This window comes from Hylaeus anthracinus, unplaced genomic scaffold (genome assembly GCF_026225885.1).
Source record: "Hylaeus anthracinus isolate JK02 unplaced genomic scaffold, UHH_iyHylAnth1.0_haploid 2, whole genome shotgun sequence".
Classification (NCBI taxonomy): domain Eukaryota; kingdom Metazoa; phylum Arthropoda; class Insecta; order Hymenoptera; family Colletidae; genus Hylaeus; species Hylaeus anthracinus.
Window position 1 is genome coordinate 5,445,687 of NW_026534838.1, and position 17,900 is coordinate 5,463,586.

At 36.2% G+C, this 17,900-nt stretch overlaps 1 protein-coding gene across 1 annotated transcript in view; it reads left to right on the forward strand.

Moving 5' to 3' along the window:
- Nucleotides 1-13,747: 13,747 nt before the first annotated feature.
- The window catches only part of LOC128893137 (neuropeptide CCHamide-2 receptor-like), a 41,396-nt gene continuing 37,243 nt past the window's right edge, over nucleotides 13,748-17,900 (forward strand). Inside the window, exon 1 of the mRNA XM_054153952.1 lies at nucleotides 13,748-14,342. The gene's annotated coding sequence lies outside the window, so the exon portion shown is untranslated. The remainder of the gene's footprint in view (nucleotides 14,343-17,900) is intronic.

Below are 17,900 nucleotides of genomic sequence, written 5' to 3' on the forward strand. Positions count from 1 at the left end.
GCAGACGTTAATTTTAGCCCGTATCACGTCCATCGCTCGCAGCGAAAAAATTCGACCCGTAACGAACAATTAGGCGAGTTTTAGGGAATTGAATGCTCGAGCGGGGAACGATCGAGTCAGCGTGTAACGAGTCTGTCACAGATTTATGAAGGACCACAATAGGGACGCTCGTTGGTCCGCCCGTTCCGTGAAAACATTCCATCGTGTTCAAGCTAACGAGGTAAACAGGCGACCGCGGCTAATTGTTCTAACAGAAATTTATTCCTGTGCCGCGTACCGCGACACCGTGGATTAGCGTTTTTCTTTGAATTTTTTAAATTAAATTCTCCTGTTTCGTAACAGAATACCGCAGTCGACATTTTTGTTTGTTTCTTTTTCAAGAAATGGAATACTGATCTTGGAACCAGTCATTTGTATTGTCTGTCTCTGGATTGTTGTGTATTTTATTATTAGAAGACAGAAATAGTGCTTTTGTATAACCTCAGGGTCTGTTAAAATATATTTACGTAAATATATTTCAACAGTTCAACAGTTTCGGATTAGTTTCATTAAAAAAGAGTGTATAAACATATTTATTTATTTCACTTATTATATTCGAGTCATTTTTCTAAAATCTCATTAACAACGTTACTTGGTATAATCAAATTCTTGATATTAAATTCATGAGTATACTTATTAGTTAACGTACCTCTTAGATAATAATTCAAAAACGAACCCCTTTTCCGGTTCTTAAACTAATTCTGAGACACTGTATATTACATACACTTGAATTTTGAAAGAATATCAACAATTTAAAGTCAATAGTAGACGTAGTACATATTCTCCTGCGACTGACTCTAGATGAAACAATGCTTGAAACAAGATGAAGATAAAATAATAAATAACACAAACTCCCGCAGACTGTCCCGTTGGTCGTATTGTTATAATGTTCGAATAATGTTTTGACCAAGTCTGGACGCCAGTCGTCGAAACTTAGACGCCCGCTGGCGGTGTCGAAGCGACAACACTCTGTCGCGTGCAAGCACGCCGGAATGCATTTGCATATGATTTAAATGCAACGAACGAAGCAACCCGAACCGAACAAAGGGATTAAAGCTGCAGTCTAGTCGAAGCCCGACACGGCGGTTTCGCGATTTCGCGTTTATAATTAAAAGCAATCGTGTTAGGCCTCTCGCCGATACGTTCAATTTCGGATGCGGCGCATTTAACGAGGCAGCTTTAAAGCTCGTTGAGCTACGAGAACGAGTTTAATCGGCAGCCTAACGACGCCACTGTGGCTCCAAATGCCAGAAGAATGATCAACAGTCGCTACTGAATTCCGGACATTAGATTAACTGTAGCATTGTTTTCTTATTCGTTTCTATCCACACGAAAAATTGTTATTTTCAGACGAAAGAATTTGAGTTCTATATACGAGTTCGATCGATACGGTTCAGGTTATATCTTCAGAAACACAAAACTTAAAATTAGAAGCTCCCCGTGTAGCGATATTTTATCTTCAACATTACACCCTCGTTCATAAATATGTGGACACTTAATACTTTCAATAAATAATTAATATACAGGGTAAATTATTACTACACAACTTCTGTTACTAAATTGTATATTGGATGTGTATTTAACAACTTTTAATAATATTACATGTTTTGAGTGCCATATTCAATTTTGTAGCGGAACCATGGGATCGTTTAGATAAAAAAGTTCAGAAATATTAAAAATAAATGAAATAATATTACTTCGGACACAATGAAGAAATTAATAGTGTCCGAGTTTGGTAACAGAGATTTTAACATTATAAATATATGTATTACAATAAATTAGTGATATTAAAAAAGAAACTATTAATAAAATATATTCGTTAATGCGACATAAACACATCGAAACATAAATGGTATAATTGATATTAATAGATTCGCAACTCTTATTAGATATTTATTTTTATTAAGAAAGCGTCCACGTACTTTTGAACGGGAGTGAATATAATTAATAACAAAATTTCTGCAAAGGAGAGTCTATCAGTGTTCAAGCGATTCGAATCGCGTTAATTCCAGCGCCGAAAATTGCGTTATCGGAAACAACGGGACGAAAAGGGGAACCTTGAAGCGATCTTATCAATATTTATCCAACGACGAGTAAACGGAGCCGTTCAAGAAGCAATATCGAGCATCGTTAGGTACATAGACCGGGTGAAAAGAATTTGGTTAATTATTTACACGACTACCTCATCGATTCCAATGATCTTGAACTACGTTGTAGCTGTGTGTGTTTTGCCCGTGTTTTCTTAACCCCTTGGCCTAGAAGAACGCGTGAAATTCCCGTTACGGAATTCGGATACTACGCAAAAAGCACGAGTCACGCGCGACGTGCCGAAGCGCGCAAGAAACTTGAAACGCGACCATGGCAATTCTAAAGTAAATTTTAGAGCTAATTGTCGATAAAAAATATTGTCACTTTTACTTTCCAAGGTATACTTGTAACAAATGATGAGTTTTTAATACAGAAATGGACCTTTCAAGGCAAAATTGAGTCGATAAGTTATTAGACACAAAATATTTACAAGAATGTTAACATTTCATTGTTCAGTAGTTTATTAAGGGGTGAGGAGTGTTTTTCGAGGTCAAAAAACTGTCAGAGCTAGAAGTCGATACAAAAAATTGTCACTTTTTCTTTCCAAGGTATACTTGTAACAAATGATGAGTTTTTAATACAGAAATGGACCTTTCGAAGTAAAATTGAGTCGATAGGCTAGAAGAAGTAAAATATTTACAATTCATTGGCATTTTATTGTCCACTAGTCTTTTAAGGGACGAAGGGTAGTTTCGAGATCCAAAAAAGGCACTTCTTCGCGAACTATTTTAATATTTATATAAAGTGTTCGCTAATGGCTACTAAATAAATTGATAGGACAATAAGTATATTAAAAAAAGGATACTTTCTTGTGCTGCGATATCAACTGGAGGGATTCTCGAGTCCGAGACGATCGATCTTCTCAGTCGATCGAACCAGGTATATCCGTTTGTGATTACCCGGAAGACACTCGTGTTCCAACGAAATTTACTAGTGAGATTTGAAATTTAAATTCACTACTGGGGAGAGTTGCCAAAACCGCGCCACTTAACATACCTTATCCTACGTTACCTATCTGGTACTATATTTTACGCAAATTAACCCTTCGAGTATCGGATACAGTCAACCCCTCTGTAACGCGATTAATTCACTTCCTGGACGTGATATCTATCCGAGAGAATAGTTGAATTTTTATTTGACCATTGTGAAATATTTAGTTCCAGAATTGACATACATCAAGCATATTTATTAAACTTTTTGATTAATAAAGTTTCTGGTCCTGTTCAGAATAAAAATGGTAGACTAAATGCAAAACAGATATAAATTTCATTCTGGAGAGTATTAATAATTCAGGAGTTTTGTTTGTACGTTCACAATGAAAGAAAGAAGAAAGTAGACGTATTTTCCAATGATAACTTTATTTTGAAAAACCATTTGTAAATATGGTATAAGATTATTTTATATCAGGCATCAGGATTCTGTTTTATTTTCCATTTTACAGAATAACAGGTAAACAAGTACCTTCGTTCGATACTTGACATTTTGATCTAGATAAGAATTTTCTTCGTCTTTTCTTCCACAGTTTCTTGTTTCTCAATTAAAAAATTTCTCATTTAAACTTGACTGAAGCTGGGGAGAGCCAAGACACGAGTAGCTAAAATGTCATCAGTGTTTATGCTAATAAATTGTTCAACTCGAAAAGGATTTCCGGGACCTCGACTGGATCATGCATTTCTAACTATTAATTACCACTAACTTGATTTTCATCTGCTACTAATTTTCGCTGAATTCAAATATTATAATTGGTACCCAATCCTCAACGTTATTCTAATTAGTATTTGCAGATAATCTAGTGCAAATAAATATTAAATACTAAATTTATGACAATAGACAATTTTATTGTTTTGGAAAATGGTCCATTGATTTAATTACCTAGCCTTTCGAACATTTTCTGTTACGATTACATTTCTATATATTATCAGCGATAATATAAAAACATTACTTACAAACGGTATTATTCTTCCTCCATGGACACTAGAAAATCTATTTTTACAGGAAGTTCAAGTTCGAAACGTTGGGGTATCGAGTGGTCTCAGGAGTCATCCTGGTGTGCGCTGATTATTGTTCGTAACGCCAACATTTTCTTTTGTAAAATCGAAGAATAGTCTTCTTCAATTTTCAAACAAGAATTTTTTTAAATTAAAAACATTGATTGAAAGTCTGGAGACAATTGAAAACTAGAGACTGAGACTGATAAATAACCAACGGTCTTTGTTATTATGTACACTCGCGAGCTTCCGTACAGGTGTGCTTTCATCTAAAAAAACTCTGGAGAACGAAAGAAGAACGTGTTACTCCAATTTTCCATCACTTTCGGAGAGTTTTCCTGCGTTTTCAACGTTTGGTAACAGTCGATCACATCGAACGCGCGAATCGAGGAAACGCGACGAACAAAACGGGGTGGGAACATAAGGGGAGAAGAAGGGTTGCAGGCGAAGAATTTACTCACGGTTAATCGAAGTCGTATTGGGGGCTGTGAAGGGAAAACCGAGCGAAGAAAGGTAGCAAAGATCGGCCACAGAGGAAGAGACGACCGCGTTTGCTCGTCACCGCGATACTACTGGCGAAGGTTGCTCTACCCACGCGAGAATAAGCGACCTACGAAGCAACCCCCACTCACCCCCGATCCAGCAGAAATATAGCAAACGGCCCACAGCACACCCGCGCGGATCGTGGATCCTTCGAGGGCGTACTAATATTAAACAAAAAATTAATTCTTTTCATTTTTAATAATTTTAGAATCATTTTTGAAAACATAAGTCTCGAAGAAATTGTGGGTAGGAGGAATCAGTGGTATGGTTTAATATTTATCGAACACCGAATAATTTTATCCTCTTTTTATTTAATGAAAAGAGTGAAGGTTCAAAGAATTTAATGTTGATTGCGATTTTAATCCTTTTTATTTTAAATAATTCTATAACCATTTTAAAAACATAATTTTTAAATAAACTGTGGTTAGGAGCAATTATCAATGATATAGTTTAATATTTATCAAACACCAATTAAAATGAACCTCTTTTTATTTAATGAAAAGAGTGAAAGTCCAAAGAACTTAATGTTGATTGCGATTTTAATCCTTTTTATTTTAAATAGTTCTACAACCATTTTAAAAACATAATTTTTAAATAAATTGTGGTTAGGAGCAATAATCAGCAATAGAATTTAATATTTATCGAACACGAAATAATTTGAGCCTCTTTTTACTTAATGAAAATAGTTAAGGTCCGAAGGAGTTAATGTTGACCGCGATTTCAGTGCCGGCAGCGTACACGATTATTGAATCGTTTCGAGACTAATTTGCTGGCGATTGATTGCACGGAAATTAACGATATCGCGTAGCTATTTCTCATGGAGGAAGTCTTGATAAATTGCTGCTGTGCGATTAGTAGCGATTGATTTAGGAAGAGTCGATCGGCTTTAAGAGCAATAAAAATTGCACTTTGTAGAAGAATGTTTTTCGTGCGAATCAACAAAAAATCTAGACGATAGAAAAATGCTTCTTAATTTTTAATGACTGTGTTCGAAAAATAATGGAAATCATTGATAAATAATTCTGTAGGATTTTATATCTTCCTAAGCGAAAGAAACGTAAACTTTTACAAATGTATTTCTCGATTTCTAAGTGTAACGCCTGAATTTTTTTAACGTGTGGCAATAAATGTTTTGTTCGTTCCAATCTGTAATGGATCTACGGTTCGAGCTGGTGTTTTTATTGTTGGCACGATTCGCGCAGTTCCACAAAGACGGAGGAAATGGAGCAAAATGTTTTTTTGTTCTGGATCTACAGGAAATCTAAAACATATTGATTTTTAAAAGTCTCGATATTAAAAACCATAATATTTCGTAAGTTGTGAAAGGATAAATAAGAACTGCAGGAAAATTGTAAAACCTTAATCATTTGTTCTTTACAGGATTAATGTATATTAAAATTTAATTACAAAATACTCGAACGAGATTTTAGCAAGGAAAATGTTAATACTAAACAATTTATTCGATCGGTGGAAATTGTAGTTTACCAAAAGGATCGCCTGAGAATTAGTGATTTTAATTTTCTGAATGCGTCTGTTATCGACGTGCTGTTCAGTTCGATAATACAGGGTACAGTGGAATGCATGAAAGAGGGTGTGATAAGCGTTAACAATACATATTGTTGTTTTAGTAGAATTCCGTTCAAAGGAATGCGTAACATAATGGTTCATTAGTTTGCACGGGTAAGATTAAATGCTTTATGAATCCGTTCAGGGCACATTGTATGCGAGTGAAAACAAGGCAGATCGAACTGAAAATCTGGTCGGTATGAAAATAAAAATCGTGTCACTGCATCTGCATGAAAAAAATGCTCGTAAATATTGATTAAGTTAATTAAACAACCTCTCGATCATTAAAATAACACGTCGGTGCTTTTTCACTCTGTCTAGTCAATCCAATAAGCCCTTTAACTCCTAAATCCTTTTCAACATCTCGCATACCTTCCCAGAGCGCAGAACAAACCATCCACCCCTAATTACGACCGTGTTACGCCAAAAAACCGAGAGAAGTAAAACGTTCTATTTCCAAAGATTAAAGAGAGATCGTAACCAAGTGCATTTTACGACCCTATGATCGTGATTTATCCTATCCTCGATGTACCCTTACACCTTACCGGTGTACCCTTAGGAACACTTAAAGGGATTTAAGGGTCGCGAGTGGATCTGCTCGTGCCACGTGCTCCCACGCAGATATCGAGGGTGCTTTTCAATGCCACTTCCACGTGTACCCCGGCATCCTCTGCGTCATACTTCGTATTCCAGAGTAATTAAAACGGTTTAGGTTTGAAAGCTCGATCAGCCGAAACGCGTCCTCCGCAGTCCTCGAATTTTCCGCCACGGACATTCGCGCGAATACCCCCGAATGTGGTCGATATTAATTGAAATTTCTAAGCCCTTGTCACTCCATCCTGGATACTCGAAACTGTTCCCGTCACCCAAATTTCAGATCCGCGAATGTGTGCCGAGGGTGCCAATGGCTTATCGCGTCCTATTGTGTCTTCGCGGTGAAATAAAAGGCTACAGGCTTCCTGTGCCCGTTTGGGTAACCGATTATCCGCGGACCGAAGAGCAAACCTTCTTATCTCTAAGCAAATATAATCCGATTATATACATCTGTTGGCTTAATGCACTTCTGTGCCGCGATAGCGACTTTATGAGGACGCGCAGAACCACGGAACCTATTGTTTGAGTCGATAATATGTAACACGAAAACATGGTATAACGAAGTATCGATTAATGAAATGCTAATTGATTTATTATTTCAATTTAGTGTCTTCGTGGTAGGATTTACTTTCGGTTAAAGTTTACTTTGGAGGATTTAAAAAATTTTAATGTTTTCTTAGGTAGTCCTGTAGATTTCGACGAGGAGAATCCGTAAATGTTAGTTTTAAGGCGAGGAATCCACTGGTTCAGAAGTTATGAGCAGTTAAAGGTGAACCTTTTCACCGTATTTGAATTAGAAAGTTAAAAAGTCATACTCTAAGGCAGTCCCTTCTTGAAAATATACCCCGAACTCTGTTAATTCGAAATGTGGTTTTCAAAAATAGGTATAACAATATAAAAGTAGCACTAGTAATAGTAGAGAATCTGTTTTACAAATAGGGTACAAGGCAATATGGCGTCGACATTTTTAACTGCTCATAACTTCTGAACCAGTGTATTCCTCGCCTAAAAACTAGCATTTTCACTAGCGCACAGGATTATGTAAAAAAAAACTCCGCTAAAGTAAAGCGCAGCCAAATCGCGAACGCTTTTATTACGTGCGAGTCGAAGCTCTCTCAGAATCGGATTTTCTAGCGCCACAGCACTTTTTTCTGACGCGGGAAATTTAAACAAACTACATACACATCACCTAATATCAGCACATATAATATAACATGTAATCACGATCGAAGGAATAGAAAGAATATACATTCAACGACTCCCGAACATCATAAAGTGGATTTCTTTATATTTAAGAGTCTCTTTAAACAAGAACTCAAATATTTCGCATCTGTTTTTGTCCTAGATGGCATCCAAAGCTGGATATCTCTCTGGACTGCGAAGATATCAGGTATTCCAACGTTACCCTCTGGTGCTTACGATCGAAAAGGACGAGACTGTTCGTATCAGACTGTGATAATAGATACTTCGCTGTTGCTTCCCTCGATAAGGGTTTTCTGCGTTGTCTATTCATGATACGAACAGCAATAGCAGTTAGATGGCAGCAACGTTGACTGATAGGAGCGCGATTTGATTTTACCCGAGCAGTACTCTTCTAAGATCTAGCTTGTAATTGTATACACTAGATCCACTATTACCAATAGATCTTCTAAGAGATCTTTGATACCGAGATCAGATCAGACTGTAACATGTTAAATCAACTATCGAACAAGTGGAAATCTATTAAAAATTTCTTTGAATTTGCAGTTTGAATTATATTTCAATTATATTTGCAATAAATCATTTATATTCACAATGAATTATATAAAAATCAGGCTATCCCAGAAGATTGAAAAACATCTCACTCAGAGTTTCATGAAAAGCATGTATTCAAAAATTTCTGAGGTGTTGATTCTTTTGAAATAATCAAATTGATTTTTCCGAAACCCACAAGATTCATGGATCCAAAGGCGCAGGAATTCGCTCGTAATTGCGTCGAAATGGCTAAGAAATGGTAAACATTTACACCACGTTAACTCTATAAAACTGAGTTGCTCGTGTTATCGACAAACCTCGCAGCATCGCCGAAACTTTTATTTACCGATTTGCTACCGCCACTGGCGAAGTGTAAAACAGATATACCTCGTTCGTTTAACGAAAGAATGCGAGAGATTAACGAAAAACGTGACGAGAGCTTTAGAGTCTCTTACCAAATTCAGCGTGAAATCCATCGTTATTAATTAGGAATGATCTCTAACATTGAATTATGCTGAGTAGAAGAAGAAAATTCTATGACAGGAAATATATAGAAAATACAAATGCTTGTATGTTTGTGTGTATATAATATTGTAACATAAACTGTTCGTATAACAGAATGTTTACACGACGAGAGTTCACATAATAGAGCAATTTTTAATATATATTAAGTAGAGTGGACATTTTTGAAATTTCATAGTTTTGTAAAACTAATAGAATCTGCTAAACACATATATAAAATAAATATACAAAATTTCAAAAATTATAATTGTATTTTCCAATTGTAATTCTATTTTTAAAGATACCTAAAATAATGTCATTGTAATAAATTTGTATTTTTCATCAATTATATAATCGCCTAATCGACAGCCTTTTGCCATTTAGTGTGCAAATTTTCAATACCAGCTCGATAAACATCAATCAGCTGATGAATAAACAAACAAGTATTTAAATTTGCGAAAACACTATCTCGAATAATTTTAGTTTCATAAAATTCCCAAAAGTATTTCATCGCATTCGGTGTCTGCACATCGCATTATCCGTTCAATTCTAATACGCTACGTTGGATCAGACGCAGTGAAACTGTTCCGCAGTCGAAAGTGATAAAGCTACTTGGCGTTGTCGCTCGATCAGTCACGAATGTGATACTGGAGCAGAAATTCGGTTAAACTCGGGTTTTGCGAATTAATCGCGCAGAGGAAGTTCAAGTGGTCGCGCCGAAGATTACTCGAAGTTTGCTCGAAACTCTTGGATAGAGCGAGGGCTCCTTCGAATCCGACAAGATATCCGTTTAGCTCTCTTCCTCCTGACAAGGACCTCTCGAAGCGTGTCGTTGAAATCTTAACGAAACTTTGTAATCAAATGAATACTTCGATCGTTTAATATTTACTATATATAATCATATACAATCGTCATATTACGAATTTTAAATATTTAAATACCTAAATATTTAGATCGAGAATAAAGCATCTCAAATTGATCGCAAATCATAGAAAGCAAATATAAAAATTGAATCTCTGTCGAACAGTTATTATATTACGAATTTAAAATATTTAAATATGTAACTCTACATAATTTATTAATACTGAAAGTCATATTTAGATCGAGAATAAAGCATCTCAAATTGATCGCAAATCATAGAAAGAAAACATAAAAATTGAATCTCGGTCAAAGAATTATTATACTACAAATTTTAAATATTTAAATATGTAACTCTACATAATTCATTAATACTGAAAGTCATATCGAGAATAAAGTATCTGGAATTGATTACAAACGAGCGAAAGGAAATGTAAAAATTGAATCTCGGTCGAACGGTACGAGAGGTAAGGGAGTGATAGAGTAGCGAGAGGCGATTGGTTATAAATCGTGTTCCAAATGGATTAATTATTTTCCAGCGGTATCATCTTACCTTCGAACCTTTCTTTCTCGACTTGTCGCGCGCACTTCGATCCTGTAATTAAAAGGTGCCACGTTTCACGGTGATCGATGAAGAACGCGAGCCTTCGGCCCTGTTCGTAATACGTCCAGAACCATATCTCCGCAAGCGATGGCGATTCGTCGAAAACTCGTGGAATAATCGGGGTTGAAACTGATAGGCACTTCGCGTGAATGAACTAAAATTACCTCTTTAATTAACCAACGAACTTTTGAAATAATTAAGAGTTTCCACGAGCCCTTTCCCGCACGAATTTACCAATTATCGAGTGAAGTTAACCCTTTCGTTGTTTTAGAAATATGGGTCGAAGTGTAACAGTTTTCTTATTAATTTAAAGTTAGTTACTGCTGCCAAATTCTATTTATCGTATCCTAACGAACTGTATTATTTTTCAAATTGAAATAACCAAATTTTTAAGTGACACTTTTAAGATTAATCTAAACGAAGTAGCGAAGAATTTTTAATTCCGTGGACACAAAATCTTAACCTCCACTCCATCACTCAGTCGCTCAACGTGTTAAACAAATTAAATGCCCAAGTATTTTATAAATTATAAATAACTCGCGGAATAAGTAGTGTTCGCCGAAGCTGTGTCTTTTTTCTTATATTAATAGCAAGCTCTTTCGTCGATTAAAATTTTTTAATCCGCATTCTAGACTTTCACCTGTCTAAATTTTCCGTTAAAACTTTCAGTCAAGGGCCACGAAAACGGGGAAAAACAAATGGATCGTCGAAATTCTACCTCGTGAAGTGGAGGACGACGAATCGGAGCAAACTCAACAAAAGGAAAAAGAACCGAAAATCAAGCGACTTTTTTTTCGACTGCGTACAACGTCGACTCGATCGAAGACTGAGAAGGTTGAAGCTCTGTACTTGTATCCCCGCGTAACGCTCTTCGGCGTGTCACTTACCGTGAGAATTCTAATTGAATTCCAAGTGGATTCGCAAACGTAACAACGAACGCGACGGGATCTGCAGGTTTCGCATTGCTGGACGGTTTCTAGAAAATCCCCCTCCTATCGACGAATACGCTCGGAATGGAACGAGAAATAAATACAAATTAACAAGCGGTGCTATTTTTGCAAATGAATATTCAAATTAGAAGGGAAACGCGTAGAAGATCTTCTTGATGGCGGACAGAGAAAAACTGTGCGAACAGGAAGCATATACGCGCCGCTTTATCTTCTACGATAAGTGTCCTACTTCCTGTACAGGATATATTAACGTTTAAAAATAAATGTTATGATAACAAAAGAAAATAACAGCAACAAAACATATATATATGGTAAAATAACAAATTTCTAAATAAGAGTGTAGGGAAAAAAATATTTCCATTTGTTGGACTTGGGAGTTCCAAAAATAAAACTTTAGATGAAGATTTTTTGTAACAGTTAAAAATACATTTCAAGTAATACACAATTTCTTTTTTATAATAAAAAATGACAAGAATTCGAAATTGGAGAGAAATTGAATGGCGAGTTGCGTCGCTACTACATATTTAAAATTAACAGTCAATGCAGGAATGATCTCGTTGATAGAATTAAAGAGAATTCGCGTTGATAGGACCGTGATTTATAGCAGGGCGGGTTTTCGGGTCTCGCATATCCGCGCGTCCCTCCGTGTACGTACAAAAGGTTGTCTAACCTGTCGAGCTGGACGCGTGATCCATCTCCAGCGGTGTGACATGTTTCACAAAGCTTTCATACATTTGTAAATTCCTGACTAGTACTTCAATCTCCTAAAAAGTGCCGGGGAAAAGTTCATTTTTCGGTATTGTTGCTTTGATATTCCCTCTGAAGGGTACACTCTTTGTTTTGGAACTGTTTCGAGGCAATTTTCATGATTTTATTTCCAACCATAGGACGTGAACTTTCGAAATTTCATATATTTATTTATATAAGTGTGTGGTAGAATCTATTAGTTTAACAATTCCATTTTGAAACATACCTAAAATATTTTCAGAATTAACAGAAAATTAAGTAAATTATTTCTCAAAAGTACTCTTTGTCTTCAACCAGTTTCGAGGCAATTTTCATGATTTTTTATGCTGCCATAGGACTCGATGTAAACTTTTAAAATTTCCTATATTTGTTTACATACGTGTATAGCAGATTCTATTAGTTTTATAATTGCATTTTCAAAGATACCTAAAATATTTTCAGAATTAACAGTAAAATTCAGTACATTTTTTTCTGAAAAAGAAATATGGAGAACACTCAATATTTGGCCTCCTAATGTGCTTCTCTCCCTTAACCATAGCGATCCAGCCAATTTCGTGGAACGACGGTGATTAAGAAGATCTAATCCGATGGACCAGATAAGCTTTGGACATTCGATACAGACGAAAGGTGCTTTCTTTGGTTGAAGAGGAAGGTTAGGGGTCAGGTCCCTTGAAAGGGAGTGCTCAGATGTTCGACGTAGAAAGAGAAGACACGAAACGTTGCGTCGAAGTACCGTGGACATTTGTCTCTGTAAAAAGAAGTATCACGAAAAGCAATTGGTCGTTGACTGCACGAATCGATTAACTCCACTTTTTAAAGAATCTTAAATTTAAGTTGGTATACTCATAACTTTTTATATATTTAGAATAATTAGATTAGATTTATAATAACTCGAATCTTTATGCAAAATAAAATCGCACGTGCCTACAAAAATTGAACCTAAATAGGAATTTATTTTATTCTGCAAATATTATAACATGAACTTTACTTTCAATCTTTTTTATATTCTTGCATAGTGTTTGCATTTTGTAGTTTCTTGTACGGTCAAATTTCCTATAAATGCACAAATATCTGCAGTCTAATAATAACCTTCCTGAATAATAAAAATGAACACCATTAAACGACAAAATTTTGTTGGCCATAATTTATTTCAGAGGCCATTTCTCATCGCATTTCTCAACTTTTTAGGAAAAGCCTTCAACTTTTATGGGATTAATCAATTTGTGCAACGAAGTGCTTAGTTAACATTCCATTTCATAACATAGTTTCCTCTCTGAACTATCGCGATTCAGCTTCGTCGAAACGACGTTAATTAAAAATATCAAATCCTATCGATCAGATAACCTTAGGACGTTCGATACCAACGAGATATGCTTTCGGTTCCGTGGTTGAAGAGGAAGTTTAAGGGTAAGGTCCGTTGAAAGAGAGTACCCAGAGATTCAGAGGAGAAAGAGAAGACACAAATATTGCACCGTGTTTTGCGACTGCGTCGAGGGAGCGTGGATCCTCTGGCGGATCCAAGTTTCGCATCAGTTTACAGCGCGCTCTCGATTTCGTCGAACTGAAGCCTCGTGGTCGAACCGTCGGTGTCGTTTCACCTCGAACAACAAGGAACTTCATCATTTTCCCATCGCACCACCCTCGACTGACAAGCAATCGCTCCTTGCAACGAAATTAACTCGAAACATCCGCGCCCGAAAAACAAAAATCGCGCCGCGGGTTAATTGTGTTTACTTTCCGCGATTTTTCTCCTTTGTCGGTTCGATGCTTATCAAAATTCCGCGCGCGTGATTTCGGGTGTCGCGTCCGAGGAACCCGATTGGCGTGACGTTTCGCTGGTAAAAATTCAATGGTCGAAAATTGAATTTCTGAGCCGGTGTTTGTTTTCGCGGGGCCCGTACATTTTCCGAAGGATAATCGAGTTTCCTTTGATTTCGTGAAACTCGCGAGCCGCGCGGGCGAATGGCGGGCGTGTGTGGGCTCGTGAAACGAAACGAAGGTCCGTTTCGCGTGTCCTCGCCGAGGTAAACATTCGAGGGGAGAAATTAAGCACTCGACACCGCGGTGGAACCCCGAGTCCTGGGAAGAAGGCAGGAAGGAAACGCCACCTCGGGACACCGAGCGAGAAAGGTAAACCGTTTACGATGCCTCTTATTGAATCGAATCGTCTGTAAAGATCATCCGATCTGTAAAGATGACTCGATTAGGGCGGTCGATGTAAATTTACATTGAAATTCAATTACGACGCGACAGAGAAGTAAACGGTTCTGTGATTTACATCTTTGCGGCAGAATTATCGTAAAATGTGCCTGTTTTGTGAATATATAGTTTATGGTAGATGGTTTAAGGTGACGCGATGGTTTTTGACTGTGCACTAAGGTAAATTAAATTGAATTATGTAGGACTTGAAGAGGGGGGACAGAGTTTAATTAACACGTTGACTGCCAGACTGATGCTCTTGAAAATTTCTATTGTGATTAAGTTTTGTTTCTAGGCTATTAGAAGCTACATAATCAAACATTTATTGTGGGATTTATTTTTATAACATCGTCGAAGTTTAAGAATTTAATTCAAATTTATTTTCTTTGTTACTGAACATTCAAAATTAATTTTGTTTGTTCTTCAGTGAAAAGCACTGTCACCTATATATGGGTGACATGGCGATCTACGTGTTAAAAGAAGGATATACAGGGTGATGAAAAATTATGGAAATCCCTAGAAACAAAAAAAAATAAAGGTCACATTTCAGGTGAATTTCAACGAGTAAATTTAAACTCGCGAGATACCTAGAAATCTCTTCCCCCACCCTGTATATCCTTCTTCTAATATAAACTCAATCCTCCCTCTCCAAGTCCTACATAATTTAATTTAATTAAATTGAATAGTTCCCATTAAGAGAAAACAAGTTCACCTTGAATTGACCTTGAAATCGAGGTTCAAGGTCAAATCCAAGGTCACCATTGGATTTCTCGAGTTACCTAAGGTGTGACCTTTGTTTTCTTTTACGCGAAATATCTAAGGGTTGTTTTATTTACGCGAAATATCTAGGGGTTTCCATACTTTTTCCCCACCCTGTATATGAGGTTTATCGAAACTTCACAACATACAATACACGCAGATAAGTGTAAATGCCTTCAGCTGCGCCGCTTTCCGGAACTCGGTCTGTATGTTGTTCAAACACGCACTAACTCGCATAACGCGTCACGTCACGCGCTTTTTCGAGAACGAAGCGAAAAGAGGTGCATCGCCACTTTAATATAATCGATCTTTCCCGGAATTATTCCTATAATTGTATGCTGCAAAAGGAAGTTCAAACATGCATCCGTTTGTAAATGAAGTAAAATCAACAAACGACAGATTCTCTGACAATTTGGAATGGATCAATGTAAACAATTTAAGCATTCCAATTGCATTTTAACGAACCAAAATTAACGAAAGGGTGAATATTCAGAAGCTCAGCAATTTAACCTAACAAAACGTCGATTGAATATTTTTACACAAAGTATGGTTATAAATAGACTACGGATCTTTGTGCATTTATAGGAGATTTGAATGTCCAAGAAAATAAAACAGGTTGAAAGTAAAGTTCATGTTACAACATTTGCAGAATAAAATAAATTTCTATTTAGATTCAATTTTCTATTTATAAATAATTGAATATATAGGCACAGGATTCATTTCTACGCCTAATACTTTGTTTCTATTTGATGCAACTAACGCGTTCCATGATCATAACGTCAAATTTCGCAAATATTTAACGATAGCGACGTAATTGGCGAGTTACGATTTTGTAACTTTGGCCACTCGTTCATGTTACGAAGAAGTTTCGACATTTAGCTTCCAACGGTTGTCATGATGTGCATTTTATCTGTGCAAGCAATGGTAGGTGAGATAGTAACATTTTACGGCAGTCTCCCTCAGCAAGAATTTCGTGACTGGTGCTTTCGAGGGAGCGCTGCGAACAGTCGGACGAAAATTTTGATGAAACCGAGCACAAATGTTCGTTGGCCAAACTTTACAACTATACTGTATTTCGTAGCTGCTGGTTTTCAATTCCAGACGAGAAACCACCCTTTACATTACGGAAATTCACTTCAGTCGTCCTCGAATAACTGTTAATTCACAAAAAACAATGAAAAACATTTTAAACAGAATTTTCACTTTAATCACTCATTACAAATTATCTATTTCATTTATACCTATGTCAAGGAATTGTAAACGGTATTGAAAAATATTCTACTGTTAAAAAGTTATCATTAAAAGAAATATTTCATAAAAATTTCATAAAAGCAAAGCGTTTCTTCTTTATATTATATCGTATATATTTTGATTACTTCAAACAATACTTTTTCAATACTTGGCATATTTTTTTCTTTTAGCAAGAACAGTTCGTTAAATGTTTGCATAGTTTCTCTAAGAATATTCCTCTCTTGTATAAAATGTTCCTCTTCCATTCTGAGCTTATTTCTCCCCAGAGTTCGAATTATATTTGCTCTTATTACAGTTTTCCACATCGACGAAACGGTTCTAAGGTCCCAGTTATACTTTTGTCTTTTGAATATACAGCAAGCAATTTGAAATAAAATGAATAAGAAAAGAAATAAGAGATTAGCATTAGAAATAATAAACTTTAGTTTACGCAAATTCTACTCTAAAAATATGTAGGACTGTTAATCATTTCTTCCCCTAAAATTTATTAATAAAATAAATATATATTGTTTTATTTTGAATTGGTTTTTCTAGAAATACTTATTACACTGTAATTGCACTGTTTGTATCGCATAATTTTTTTTCTTCAGAAACGTCTTCTTTATTATCGTATCTTTCTTCGCGAACTACCCCTATTTTGTTTACATTGGGAATAATTGAAAATTCGAGATCTAAATAAAGAAAATATAATAAGTAACTAGTTCTTTCGTCCGCATTTTGATGCGACTAGCCTAATCCAAACGAAACAATAGCCATCGACGGTGGATTACTTTGAACCTCGAATCCAACTCTCAGAATGTCGCGAACCTAATTGATAAGTAAACACCTCTTGCGTGGCGAACACGCTGGACGTTACAACGACACACCGTCGTACTACGAGTGGCTTTCTAATTTTAAACGTTAATGCCTTCGATCCGCCTACACGTGATCGCGATACTGTTAATGCCGCCTTGAATTAACATGGCGGTCATTTGCGAGGCGCATCTGTTTTCACGAGCAATTCGCGCGGGCTCGGCCCGCGGCCGATAAACATCGAAGGATACACACGTGTCGAAACTCGATGACGTTAGGCGTATTGTAGCGTAGTCGGCGCATCACTCACGTCGAGTATTATTTTCCCTCGAAATCTTGGCTAAGGTACGACCATCTTTCTTATAATTATTTTGGCTACAACTTCTTCCATTTCAAACATCTTTTTATTTTGAAACTGAAGCTTTAAGAAGTTGAATTGAATCACTTATTTATGTATGGAAAGTTCCAGGACGGATAAAAACAAAAGTTCGTTTTGATTCTTCATCGTTTCATGTTTTTTAAGCGGCTTAGCGAGCGGAATGGTCGTTACTCCCAAAGTCCCTTTTTAAATCTTTAAAGAAATCTGCATTAGTATAGATAATCTTAATAAATATCAAAGAACGTGACCAACTTTCAAAGTCCCTTTTTAAATCTTTAAAGAAATCTGCATTAGTGCAGATAATTTTA